Source organism: Panthera tigris, chromosome X (genome assembly GCF_018350195.1).
Source record: "Panthera tigris isolate Pti1 chromosome X, P.tigris_Pti1_mat1.1, whole genome shotgun sequence".
Lineage (NCBI taxonomy): Eukaryota > Metazoa > Chordata > Mammalia > Carnivora > Felidae > Panthera > Panthera tigris.
The window spans coordinates 73,316,215-73,331,151 of record NC_056677.1 but is presented as its reverse complement, the minus strand read 5'-3'; positions in this window follow the sequence as shown (position 1 = coordinate 73,331,151).

Here is a 14,937-nt window from a genome sequence, read left to right as displayed (position 1 = left end):
ATCAGGGAAATTATTCTCTCTTCCATTCTCAGGGCACTCCCTAAGATGCAGTGTTCAGTGAGATACCTCACAAGGAACAAAGGAGCTGGCTAAGACCATTTCCCTACCCTGTCCCTCAGCATAAAAAAGAGCCACCTGTGGGAAGTAGCACAGTACTGACACTGGTTACCTAACTGTCATAAATAGGCCTCATTACCTTGTGCTCTGGTGCGATTGCCCTTCTCAGACAAGCTTACATCAGTTCTAGTGCAGCAGGCCCCTCCAAAAGAAGTCCAGCACAAATCTTGCCCCATAATGTGTTTGCTGACCAGAGAGTAGAGCAGGGCCTCACTTCTGGTATAGTTGATATTAGGTCTCATTTGACAAGTAAACCAGAGCACAGCTATTTAAATTTCACCACATTCAGACCAGAGACCAAATGCTTCCCACAGCAGGCAAGGAGAGCCTCTGGAGATGACATTCCTAATAGATAGAGCAGCCCAAACACAATAGAATGCAGAAAACACAAAAAAGAGAAACACCCCAAAGTGTCAGGCAATGAGCAGTACATGAACTCTTCTTCATAAGGCCATTACTTTCAGGAGCAGGAGACATAACTGGCTTTTCTAATACAAAGAAGAAAGCCAAGTATTACACAAAATTAAGAGATGAATCAATTTATCCAAAATGAAAGAGCAAAATAAGGCCAAAGATAGAGACCTAAGTGAAACAGGTATAAGTAATACACTTAAGAATTTATAAGGACAATCATAAGGATACTCCCTAAAATTAAGAAAATAATAGAAGACATTAGTGATACCCTTACCACAGAGACTAAAAAGTTAAAGATGAATAAATCAGAGATGAAGAATGCAATAAGTGAGATAAACAGGTTTCATAGAATCAACAGCACACTGGAAGAAGCAGAAGAATGAATTAGTGACATAGAAAACAAAATGCTGGAAAGTAATGAAGCTGAACAAGAGAGAAAAAAGAAATATGCAACAAGAGAATAGATGTAGGGAACTCAGTGATTCTGTCAAATGTAGTAGCATTCATATTATAGGAATCTCATAAGAAGATAGAGAAGGGAGCAGAAAATTTGTTTGAATAAATAATAACTAAAATCTTACGTAATCTGGAAAAGGAAATAGACATCCGGATTCAGGAGGTATAGAGAACTCCCATCATAACCAACAAAAGTAGGCCAACACCAAGACATATTTTACTAAAAGTAGCAAAATAAAGTGATTAAGAAAAAAATCTTAAAATCAATAAGACAACAGAAGTCCTTAACATACAAGGGAAGACCAATTAGGCTAGCAGTATAGCATTCAACAGAAATTTGGAAAGCCAGAAGAGAGTGGCATGATATATTCAAAGTGCTGAATGAAAAAAAAAATGCAGCCAAGAAACTCTATCTAGCAAGGGTATCATTAAGGATAGAAAGAGATAAAGAGTTTTCTGAATAAAAAGTAAATGAGTTCATGACCATTAAACCAGTCCTGCAAGAAATATTAAAGGGGGCACACTGAGTGAAAAATGGAGACCAATACTGACAAAGACAAAAAAGGATCAGAGAACGTCTCCAGAAACAGTGACAAAACAAGTAATAAAATGGAAATAAAAACATGTCTATCAATGTAATTATTATCTAATAATTACTCTGAATGTAAATGAACAGAGGGTGTCAGAATGGATGATAAAACAAACAAACAAACAAACAAATAAAAAACAAGACCCAGCACACTTGGATGGCTCAGTCAGTTGAATGTGTGACATGTAACTCTTGATTTTGGTACAGGACATGATCCCAGGGTCGTGAGATCAAGCTCCACAACAGGCTCCATGTTGAACATGGATTCTTAAGACTTTGTCTCTCTCTCTGTCTCCCTCTGTGCCTCTCCCCACTCGTGATCTCTCTCTCAAAAAAAAAAAAAAGGCAAGACCCATCTATATACTGCCTATTAGATACACAATTTAGACCTAGAGACAGCTGCAAGTTGAAAGTGAGAGGATGGAGAAATATTTATCATGAAAATAGATGTCAAAGAAAGCCATAACAACAATACTTACATCTGATAAACAGGACTCTAAAACAAAGACTGTAACAAGAGACCAAAAAAAGGACACTATATAATCATAAAAGGTACAATCCATCAAGAACACGAAAATTGTAAATATTTATGCACCCAATATAGAAGAATCAAAATATATAAAACAATCAATAACAAACATAAAAGAACTAATTGGTAATAATACAATACTAGTAGGAGATTTTAATGTCCACTTACATCAATGGATAGATCATCTAAACATGATATCAACGAGAAAAGAATGCTTTTGAATGGCAACCTGGAACAGATGGACTTAACAGATATATATATTCAGAACATTCCATCCTGAAAGATCAGAATACACCTTCGTTTCAAGTGCACATGGAACATTCCTCAGAATAGACCACATATTAGGCTACAAAACAGGCCTCAAGAAACACAAAAAGATTGAAATCATACCATTTACCTTTCCTATAAAGAGTGGTATGAAACTAGAAATCAATCACAAGGAAAACATGGAAAGACTACAAATACATGGAGGTTAAATAACATACTACTAAACAATTAATGAGTCATTCAGGAAATCAAAAGAGATATTATAAAAATACATGGACACAAAAGAAAATGAAAACACAACATTTCAAAACCTTTAGGATGTAACAACAGTTGTCCTAAGAGGGAAATTTACACCAATACAGACCTTATCCAAGAAGCAAGAAAAAATATGAAATAAACAACCTAACCTTACAATAAAAGGTGCTAGACAAATAACAACAAAGGGAGCTTAAATCCAGGAAAATGATATAAGTAATAAAGATTCAAGCAGAAATAAATGACATAGAAACTAAATATATATACATATACATATATATGTATATATTTATATATACATATATATATACATATACATACATATACATATATATATATAACTCATATATATATGAGTTATATATATGTACATGTATATATATGTATATGTATATATATATGTATATATATATACACATATATGTATATGTATATATGTATATGTATATATATACATATATATGTGTATATATATATATATATAAAAATATATATACATATATATGTATATATATGTATATATATATATATATAACTCAACACCAAAACCAATTAATCCAGTGAAGAAATGGGCAGAAGACATAGACACTTTCCAAAGAAGACATCCAGATGGCTAACAGTCACACGAAAAGATGCTCAACAACACTCATCATCAGAGAAATACAAAATAAAAACCACAATGAGATACCAACTCACACCTGTCAGAATGGCTAAAATTAACAACTCAGGAAACAACAGATGCTGGTGAGGATGTGGAGAAAGAGAAACCTCTTGCACTGTTGGTGGGAATACAAACTGGTGCACCTGCTCTGGAAAACGGTATGGAGTTTCCTCAAAATTACAAATAGAACTACCCTACAACCCAGCAATAGCACTACTAGGAATTTATCCAAAGGATAAAGGAGTGATGATTCATAGGGGCACATGTAACCCAATGATTATAGCAGTGCTTTCAACAATAGCCAAATTATGGAAAGAGCCTAAATGTCCATCAACTGATGAATGGATAAAAAATTGGTGGTTTATATATACAATGGAATACTACTTGGCAATGAGAAAGAATGAAATTCTGTCATTTGCAGCAACGTGGATGGAACTGGAGGGTATTATGCCAAGGGAAATAAGTCAATCAGAGAAAAACAGATATATGTCTTCTCTCATATGTAGAACTTGAGAAACTAAATAGAAGACCATGCAGGAAGGGAAGGGGAAAAATAGTTACAGAGAGGGAGGGAGGCAAACCATAAAAGACTCTTAAATACAGAGAACAAACTAAGGGATGCTGGTGGGGTGAGTGAGAGGGGAAAATGGGTGATGGGCATTGAGGAAGGCACTTGTTGGGATGAGCACTGGGTGTTGTACGTAAATGATGAATCACAGGAATATACCCCAAAAACCAAGAGCACACTGTATACACTGTATTTTAGCCAACTTGACGATAATTTATATATATTTTTAAAAAGTTTAAAAGTAGAACTATCCTATGACCCAGAAACTGTACTTAAGTATTTATCCAAAGGATACAAAAATGCTGATTTGAAGGGGCACATGCACCCCAATGTTTATAGTAGTGCTATCAACAATAGCCAAGTTATGGAAAGACCCCCAAGTGTCCATCGACTGATAAATAGATAAAGAAGATGTGGTATGTGTGTGTATATTTATATTTATATTTATATTTATATTTATACATATATAATGGAATATACTCACCAATCAAAAAAAAAAGAAATGTGGATGGAACTAGAATGAATTATGCTAAGCGAAATAAGTCAGAGAAATACAAATATATGATTTCAATAATATGTGCAATTTAAGAAATAAAACAGATGAATGTAGGGGAAGGGAAGGAAAATAAAATAAGATAAAAACAGAGAGGGAGGCAAACCATAAAAGACTTAAATACAGAGAACAAACTGAGAGTTGCTGGAGGGGAGGTGAGTGGGACTGTGGGTTAAATGGGCGATGGGCATTAAAGAGGACACTTTTTGGGGTGAGCACTGGGTGTTGTATGTAAATGATGAATCAGTAAATTCTACTCCTGAAACCAATACTACACTATATGTTAACTAAGTTGATTTTAAATTAAAAAACAAGAAAAAAACCAGATCGATGAAACCAGAAGCTGTTTTTTCTAAAAAAATAAAAATTATAAAACTATACCCAGACTTATCAAAAGAAAAAAGAAAGGGCCAAAATAAATTAATCATAAATGAGAGAGGAGAAATAACAATAAGCATCAGCAACATAAAAAAATTATAAGAGAATATTATGAAAAACTATGTGACAACAAATTGGACAACCTGGAATACATGGATAAATTCCTAGAAACATATAAAATATCAAAATTTGACCAGGAATAAATGGAAAGCTTGAACAGACTGATAACTGGAAAGAAATTGAATCAATAATGAAAAGCTCCCAACAAACAGAAGTCCAGGACCAGATGGCTTCACAGGGGAATTCTACCAAACATTTAAAGAAAAGCTAATATCAGGGCACCTGGGTGGCTCAGTTGGTTAAGCGTCTGAATTCGGCTCAGGTCATGATCTCATGATTCATGGGTTTGAGACCTGCCTCCGGCTCTGTGCAGACAGTTCAGAGCCTGGAGCCTACTTCAGATTCTGTGTCTCCCGCTCTGTCTACCCTACCCTGCCACATTGTTTCTCTCTCTCTCTCAAAATAAATATTTAAAAATTTAAAGAAAATGTAATATCTATTCTTCTCAAACTATTCCAAAAATATAAAAGGAAAAAAAAAAAAACCTTTCAAATTCATTGCATGAAGCTGCCATTACCATTATACAAAAACCAGAAAAAGAAACCACTAAAGAGAACTAGTTCTAACACCCCTGGTGAACAGAGATACAAAAATTCTCAATAAAATAGTAGCAGACTGAATCTAATAATACAGCAAAAATAATCATTCACCACACTCAATTGGGATTAATTTGCATGTTGCAAAGTTGGCTGAGTATTCACAAACCAATCAACATGATATACCACAATAATAAAATAAAGGAGAGGAACCATATGATCATTTCAATAGATGCAGTAAAAGCATTTGACAAACTACAACATTCATTCATGATAAAAACCCTTCACAAAGTAGGTTTAGTGGGAACATACCCCAGCATAATAATAGTTATGTATGAAAAATCCACACTTAAAAACATAACTGGGGAAAACAGAGGTTTTCCTCTAGAGTCAGCAACAAGACAGGGATGTCCACTCCAAGCACTGTTTTATTTAACATAGTACTGGAATTCCTAGCCACAGCAATCAAAGAACAACAAAGAATTAAAATGAATCTAGGGGCGCCTGGGTGGCTCAGTCAGTTAAGCATCCGACTTCGGCTCAGGTCATGATCTCGCGGTTTTTGAGTTTGAGCCCCACATTGGGCTCTGTGCTGACAGCTCAGAGCCTGAAGCCTGCTTTGGATTCTGTGTCTCCGTGTCTCTCTGCCCCTCCCCCACTCGTGCTCTGTCTCTCTCGCTCATTCTCAAAAATATATGAACATTAAAAAATGTTTTAAAAGAATTAAAATAAATCTAAATCAGCAATGAAGAAGTCAAACTTTTACTATTTATAGATGACATGATACTATGTATAGAAAATCTGGTATATTCTACCCAAAGAAAACCTTCTAGAAGTGATAAATGAATTGAGTAATGTAGGAGACTATAAAATCAATGCACAGAAATCTGTTGCATTTCTATACACCAATAATGAACCAGCAGAAAAAGAAACTAAGGAATCAATCCCATTTAAAATTGCACAAAAAAAATAAGGTAGTTAGAAATAAACCTAACCAAAGAGGAGAATGTCCTGTACTCTGAAAACTTCAAGACACTTATGAAATAAATTGAGGATGACAAAATAAATGAAAAAAAAAGCATACCATTATCCTGGATTGGAAGAATGAATATTGTTAAAATGTTTGTACTACCCAAGGCAACCTACAAATTTAATACAATCCCTACCAAAATGCCAACAGCATTTTTCACAGAGCTAGAACAAACCATCCTAAAATTTGTATGGAATCACAAAAGACCTGGAATAGCCAGAGTATGCTTGCAAAATAAATGTAAAGCTGGACATCAAAATTGCATACTTCAAGTTATATTACAAAGCAGTAGTGAGGAAGACAGTATGTTACTGGCACAAAAATACACACTTAGGTCAATAACACCGAATAGAAAATGAATCCAGAATGATATAGTTAATTAATCTTCAACAAAGTGAGAAAGAATGTCCAATGGAAAAATATAGTCTCTTCAGCAAATGGTGTTGGGAATACTGGACAACAAAATGCAGAAGAATTGAAACTGGACCACTTTCTTACACCACACACAAAAATAAATTCAAAGTGGATGAAGGACCTAAATATAACATTTGAAACCATAAAAATCCTGGAAGAAAACATATTCAGTAATGTATTTGACATCAGCCATAGCAACTTCTCTCTCTCTATGTCTCCTGAGGCAAGGCAAACAAAAGCAAAAATAACCTATTGGACTACATGAAAAAAAAAAAACAACAAAAACTTCTGCACTACAAGGGAAACAATCAACACAATTGAAAGGCAACCTACAAAATGAGAGAATATACTCACAAATGGCATATCTTATAAAGGGTATGTATCCAAAATATATAAAGAACTTATAAAACTCAACATGCCCAAAACAAATAATCCAATTACAAAGTGGGCAGAATATCTGAAGAGACACTTTTCCAAAGAAAGAAAACACATGGTCAACAAACACATGAAAAGATGCTCAACATCTATGATCATCAAAGAAATGCAAATCAAAACTACAATGATAAATCACGTCACATTATGGCTAAAAGGGACATGTTTTGGCAACTATGTGGAGAAAGGGGAACCCTCTTGTACTGTTTGTGGGAATGCAAACTGGTGTAACCACTTAGGATAACAGTACGGAGATTCCTCAAAAAGTTTAAAATAGAACTGTTCTATGATCCAGAAATTGTACAATGACGTACTTACCCAATGGATACAAAAATACTAATTCAAAGGGATACATGTACCCCAATGTTTATAGCAGTATTATCTACAATAGCCAAATATAGAAATGGCTCAAGTGTCTATCAACCAATGAATGAATAAAGCAGAAGTTGTGTATATATACAATGGAATATTTCTCAGCCATAAAAATTAATGGAATCTTTCTATTTGCAAGGGCATGGATGGAGATAAAGAGTACTTTGCTAAGTGAAATAAGTCCATCAGAGAAAAACAAATACCATATGACTTCACTCTATGTGGAAGTAAACAAAAAAATGAATAAAGGGGAAAAAAGAGAGAGAGAGAACATGAAACAGAGTCTTAACTATGGAGAAACATACTTCTCATTACCAGAGGGGAGGTAGGCAGGGGCATAGGTTAAAAAATGTGATGGGTATGAAGGAATACACTTATGATGAGCACTGGGTGTTGTGTGGAAGTGTTGAATCACTATACTGTACACCCAAAATTAATATTACACTGTGTGTTAACTAAATAGTATTTAAATAAATAGTTAATACTGCTACTTTTGTGTTGCATCTCACTGAGGTTTTGTGCTGTGCTGAGCATAAGGACTGTTTCCATTCATTCTTCAGGGTCTCCCAGAGTGGAGCCTGAGGATTTTTAAAATTCCAGGTAGTAATCTCTTCTGATTGTGTGAACTCCTGAAATTATGCCCGCATTGTTTTCAAAGCCAAATGATACAGTGATTCATCTTGCCTTTGCAGGCTCTCTGGTCTGACAGTCTTTCTTTATCCCTTCTGATTTCATGGTATCTGTCCTTTCCATGGACAGTCTTTCTTGTCCCGTTATTGCCCAAGTGTGTCTCTGCCCATTTTACCCTGTTTGATGTAGCTTCCTCTCTACATTTAGCTGTGAAGAGTCTGTTCTGCTAGTGTTTGTACTGTTTTCTGGGTTTTTTACACCAATGTGGATGTTATCTAGTTTTATCCATGGGTCAAGGTGAGCTTAAGATCCTCCTACTCCACTGTCTTCTCTGGAATTCCTCTATTTTTAATATTTTGAGGAAACTTCCTATGGTTTTCCATAGCTGCTTGACCATTGTATATTCCCACCAAGAGTGCACAGTGATTACCTTCTCTCTTCATTCTTGACAAAAGAATTTATTTCTTGTCTTTTATGATAATAGATAATAGACATTCTAACAGATGTGATGTGATATCTCATGTGGTTTTGATTTGCATTTCCTTCAGGATTAGTGACTTTGAGCTCCCTTTCATGTATCTATTGGCCTTCTGTATGTTTTCTTTGGGAAAAAAATAGCTATTCATATCTGTTCAATTTTAAATTGGATTCTCTAAGGTTTTTTGTTTATGTTTTGTTTTGTTTTTCAATTGAGTTGTATGACTTCACCATATATTTGGATATTAACTGCTTATCAGATATATGATTTGCAGACATTTTCTCTTTCAGTAAATTGCCTTTTAGTTGTGTTAATGGCTTCCTATGCTGCACAAAAATGTTTATTTGATGTAGTTCCACTTATTTAGCTTTGGTTTTGTTGTCTTTGCTTTTAAGATGAAATACAAAATAAGTAAAATAAAAAGCATTGCCAAAACCAATTCCAACGAGCTTACTGCGTGTGTATTCTTCTAGGAATTTTGTTTTTCAGGTCTTACATTAAAATATTTCATCTATTCTGAGCAAATTTTTATGCCTGAGGTAAGTAGTACATTTTCATTCTTATGAATGTGTCTGTCCATCTTCCCAACAACATTTAATGACAAGACTGTCTTTTCTCCATAATGTGCCCTTGGCTTATTTCTCATACATAACTTGAGCATATATACATGAGTGTATTTTGAGGCTCTCTATTCTGTTCCATTGATCTATGTGTCTATTTTTGTACTAGTACCATATTGTTTTGATGAACACAGCTTAGAAGTATATCTTGAAATCTGGAGTTGTGATACCTCCAGCTCAGCCATCAAAAAGAATGGAATCTTGTCATTTGCAATGACATGGATGGAGCTAGAGTGCATTTATGTTAAGCAAAATAAGTCAGTCAGATAAAGGCAAATACCATATTATTTCACTCATATGTGGAATTTAAGAAACAAAACAGATGAGCGTAGGGAAGGGGAAAAAGGATAGGGAAGCAAACCATAAGAGACCCTTAACTATAGAGAAAAATAGAGCATTGTTCTTTGACAAGATTGCTCTGGCTATTTGGGGTCTTTTATGGTTCCTTGCAAATGTTAGGATTATTTTATTTTTATAAAAAATTTCTTTGGAATTTTGATAGTGATTGTATTAAATCTGTACATTACTTTGTGTAGTATGAAGATTTTAGCAATAATAGTTCTTCCAAATCATGAGTATGGAATATCTTTCCATTTGTTTGTGTCATCCTCATTTTTTTTCATTAATGTCATAGTTTTTAGTGTGCAGATCTTTCACCCACTTGGTTAAATTTAGGCATTTTGTCCTTTTTGATGCAATTGTAAATGAGATTGCTTTCTTAATTTCTCTAATAGTTTGTTATTAGTATAAAGAAACAGCTTTCCAGGGCACCTGGATGACTCAGTCAGTTGGGCGTCTGACTTCAGCTCAGGTCATGATCTCGAGGTGAATAATTTCAAGCCCTGCATTGGGCTCTGTGCTGACAACTCAGAGCCTGGAGCCTGCTTCAGATTCTGTGTCTTCCCCTCTCTCACTGCCCCTCTACTGCTCAAGCTCTGTCTCTCTCTGTATCAGAAGTAAATAAATATTTAAAAATTAAAAAAAAAGAAATAGCTTTCCACCCTTTGGAATTGATTATTTTCCTCCTTTCCATTTGAGATTTTTCATGGTTAGAGTATGGAAATGTAACTGATTAGGTCATGTTGATTTTGTCTCTTTATACTTAACTGAAATTATTTACTGCTTCTAGCAATTTTTAACCACAGATTTAAAGGTTCTTGATATATATGATCACACCATCTGCAAACAGGTAGAATTTCACCCGTTCTTTTGGAATGTGACTGCCTTTTATTTCTTTTTCTTTCTTAGTTGCTTTGTCTAGGACTGCCAATATCATTTTGAATACAAGTGGTGAGATTGAGCATCCCTGTCTTCTTCTTTATGTTTTTTAAATTTATTTTTTTTTATTTTTTAGTTTTTATTTTACATGCAAGTTACTTAGCATATAGTGCAACAATGAATTCTGGAGTAGATTCTTTAATGTCCCTTACCAATTTAACCCATCCACCCTCCCACAACCCTTTCACCAACCCTCTGTTTGTTCTCTATATTTAAGAGTCTCTTATGTTTTGTCCTCCTCCCTGTTTTTATTATGTTTGCTTCCCTTCTGTTATGTTCATCTCTTTTGTATCTTAAATTCCTCATACGAGTGAAGTCATATATTTGTCTTTATCTGACTAATTTCCTTTAGCATAATACCCTCTGGTTCCATCCACGTAGTTGCAAATGGCAATATTTCATTCTTTTTGATTGCTGAGTAATACTCCATTGTATATGTATACATCTTCTTTATCCATCCATCCATCAATGGACATTTGGGTTCTTTTCATACTTTGGCTATTGTTGATAGTTCTAGTATAAACATTGGACTGCATGTGTGCTTTCAAAACAGCACACCTGTATCCTTTGGATAAATACCTAGTAGTGCAATTGCTGGGTCCTAGGGTAGTTCTATTTTTAAGTTTTTGAGGAGCCTCCACACTGTCTCCCAGAGTGGCTGTACCAGTTTGCATTCCCACAAGAAGTGCAAAAGAGATCCTCTTCCTCTACATCCTCACCAAAATCTGTTGTTGCCTGAGTTGTTAATGTTAGCCATTCTGACAGATGTGAAGTGGTATCTCAATGTGAATGGTTTTGTTTCATATTTCCCTGATGTTGAGTGATGTTGAGCATGTTTTCATGTGTCGGTTGGCCATCTGGATTTCTTCTTTGGAGAAGTGTCTATTCATGTCTTTTGCCCATTTCTTTGCTGGATTATTTGTTTTTTAGTTGTTGAGTTTTGTAAGTTCTTTATAGATTTTGGATAATAACCCTTTATCTAATATGTCATTTGCAACTATCTTCTCCCATTCAGTCAATTGCCTTTTAGTTTGGCTGATTATTTCTTTAGTTGTGCAGAAGCTTTTTATTTTGATGAGGTCTTAATTGTTCATATTTGCTTTTGTTTTCCTTGCCTCTGAAGAGGTGTTGAGTAAGAAGTTGCTGCAGTAGAGGTCGAAGAAATCTTTGCCTGCTTTCTCCTCAGGGATTTTGACGGCTTCTTGTATTACATTTAGGTTTTTCATCTATTTTGAGTTTATTTTTGTGTATGGTATAAGAAAGCAGTCCATGTTCATTTTTCTGCATGTCACTGTCCAGTTTTTCCAGCACCATTGGTGCTGGAACCATTGCTTTATTCCATTGGATATTCTTTCCAAAGCACCATTGCTTTATTCCATTGGATATTCTTTCCTGCTTTGTCAAAGATTAGTTTGCCATACGGTTGTGAGTCCATTTCTGGGTTCTCTATTCTGTTCCATTGATCTGAGTGTCTGTTTTTGTGCCAGTAACATACTGTCTTGATGATTACATCTTTGTAATACAGCCTGAAGTACAGGAATGTGATGCCTCCAGCTTTGGTTTTCTTTTTCAAGTTTGCTTAGGCTATTCGGGGTCTTTTCTGGTTCCATACAAATTTTAGGATTGTTCCAGCTCGGTGATGAATGCTGGTGTTATTTTGATAGGGATTGCTTCTTGATAAAAACCCTCAAGAATGTAAGGATAGAAGGAGCATACCTCAAGATCATAAAAGCCATATGTGAAAGAGCCACTGCTAATATCATCTTCAATGGGGAAAAACAGAAAGCTTTCCCCATAAGGTCAGGAACAAGACAGGGATGTCCAACCTCACCACTGTTATTCAACATAGTATTGGAAGTCTTAGCCTCAGCAATCAGACAACACAAAGGAATAAAAGGCATCCAAATCAGCCAGGAGGAGGTCAAACTTGCACTCTTTGTAGATGACATGATACTCTGTATGGGAAACCCAAAAGATTCTGCCAAAAAGCTCCTAGAACTGATCCATGAATTCTGCAAAGTTGTAGGATATAAATCAATGCAGAGAAATGAGTTGCAGTCGTATACACCAATAATGAATCAACAGAAACATAAATCAAGGAATTGAGCCCATTTACAATTGCAACAAAACCATAAAATACCTAGGAATAAACCTAACCAATGAGGTGAAAAATCTATACACCGAAAACTATAGAAAGCTTATGAAAGAGATTGAAGAAGACACAAAAAATTGAAAAAATATTCCATGCTCCTGGATTGGAAGAATAAATATTGTTAAAATGTCAATACTACCCAAGGAAATCTACATATTCAAAGCAATTGCTGTCAAAATAACACCAGCATTCTTCACAGAACTGCAACAAACAATCTTAAAATTTGTATGGCACCAGAAAAGACCCCGAATAGCCAAAGCAATCCTGAAAAAGAAAACCAAAGCTGGAGGTATCACAATCCAGGATTTCAAGATGTATTATTACAAGGCTATAAACCAAGACAGTATGGTAGTGGCCCAAAATCAGACCCATGGATCAATGGAACAGAATCGAGAACCCAGAAATGTACCTACAAATATATGGCCAACTAATCTTTGACAAAGCAGGAAAGAATATGCAATGGAATAAAGACAGTCTCTTCAGCATATGGTGCTGGGAAAACTGGACAGCAACATGCAGAAAAATGAACCTGGACCACGTTTCTAGATCATACACAAAACTATACTCAAAATGGATGAAAGACTGAAATGTAAAACAGGAAGCCATCAAAATCCTTGAGGAGAAATCAAGCAAAAACTTCTTCAACCTCTACTGAAGCAACTTTGTACTCAACACATCTCCAGAGGCAAGGAAAGCAAAAGCAAAAATGAACTACTGGACCCCATCAAGATAATAGGCTTCTGCACAGTGAAGGAGACAGTCAGCAAAACTAAAAATCAACCAATGGAATGGGATAAGGTATTTGCAAATGACATATCAGATAAAGGATTAGCATCTAAAATCTATAAATAACTTGTTCAACTCAACAACTGAAAACCACATAGTCTAGTAAAGAAATGGGCAAAAGACATGAATAGACACTTTTCCTAAGAAGACATCCAGGTGACTAACAGACAGATGAAAAAAATGCTCACCATCACTCATCATCAGGGAAATACAAATTAAAACCTCAATGAAATACCACCTCACAACTGTCAAAATGGTTAAAATTAACAACTCAGTCAACAACAGATTTTGGTTAGGATGTGGAGAAAGAGAAAACCTTTTTCACTAATGGTGGAAATGCAAACTGCTGTAGCCACTCTTGAAAACAGTATGGAGGTTCCTCAAAAAAATTAAAAACATGGGGCGCCTGGGTGACTCAGTTGGTTAAGTGTCTGACTTCGGCTCAAGTCATGATCTCACAGTTTGTGAGTTCAAGCCCCATGTCAGCCCCTGTGCTGACAACTTAGAGCCTGGAGCTTGCTTCAGATTCTGTGTCTCCCTCCCTCTCTGCCTCTCCCCGACTTGTGCTCTGTCTCTTTCTCTCTCCCTCTCTCAAAAATAAACAAAATGTTTAAAAAAATTAAAAATAAAAGAAATAAAAAAATAAAAATAGAACTACCCTATGACCCAGCGACTGCACTACTAGGTATTTACCGAAGGGATACACGTGTGCTGTTTCAAAGGGCACATGCACCCCAATATTTATAACAGCAGTATCACCAATGGCCAAAGTATGGAAAGATCCCAAATGTCCACTGACAGATAAATGGATAAAGAAAATGGAGTATTACTCAGCAATCAAGAAGAATGAAATCTTGCCATTTGCAACTAAGTGGATGGAACTAGAGGTATTATGGTAAGCAGGATTAGTCAGTCAGAGAAAGATAAATATATGACTTCACTGATATGTGAAATTTAAGTTACAAAACAAATGAATATAAGGGGAGGGAGACAAAAATAGTATAAAAAGAAGGAGGGGGACAAAACAGAAGAGACTGTTAAATACAAGGAACAAAGTGATGGTTTCTGAACAGGTTGGGGTGGGGGTGGACTAAGTGGGTAAGGGGCATTAAGGAAGACACTTGTTGGGATGGGCACTGGGTGTTATATACCAGGGGATGAATCACTGGAATCTACTCCTGAAATCATTATTGCACTATATGTTAACTAACTTGGAAGTAAATTTTAAAAATTAATTAATTAATTAAATTAAAAAGAAATGAATGAAAGGGAGTGGGAGATACACACCTCCAGTTATGGAAT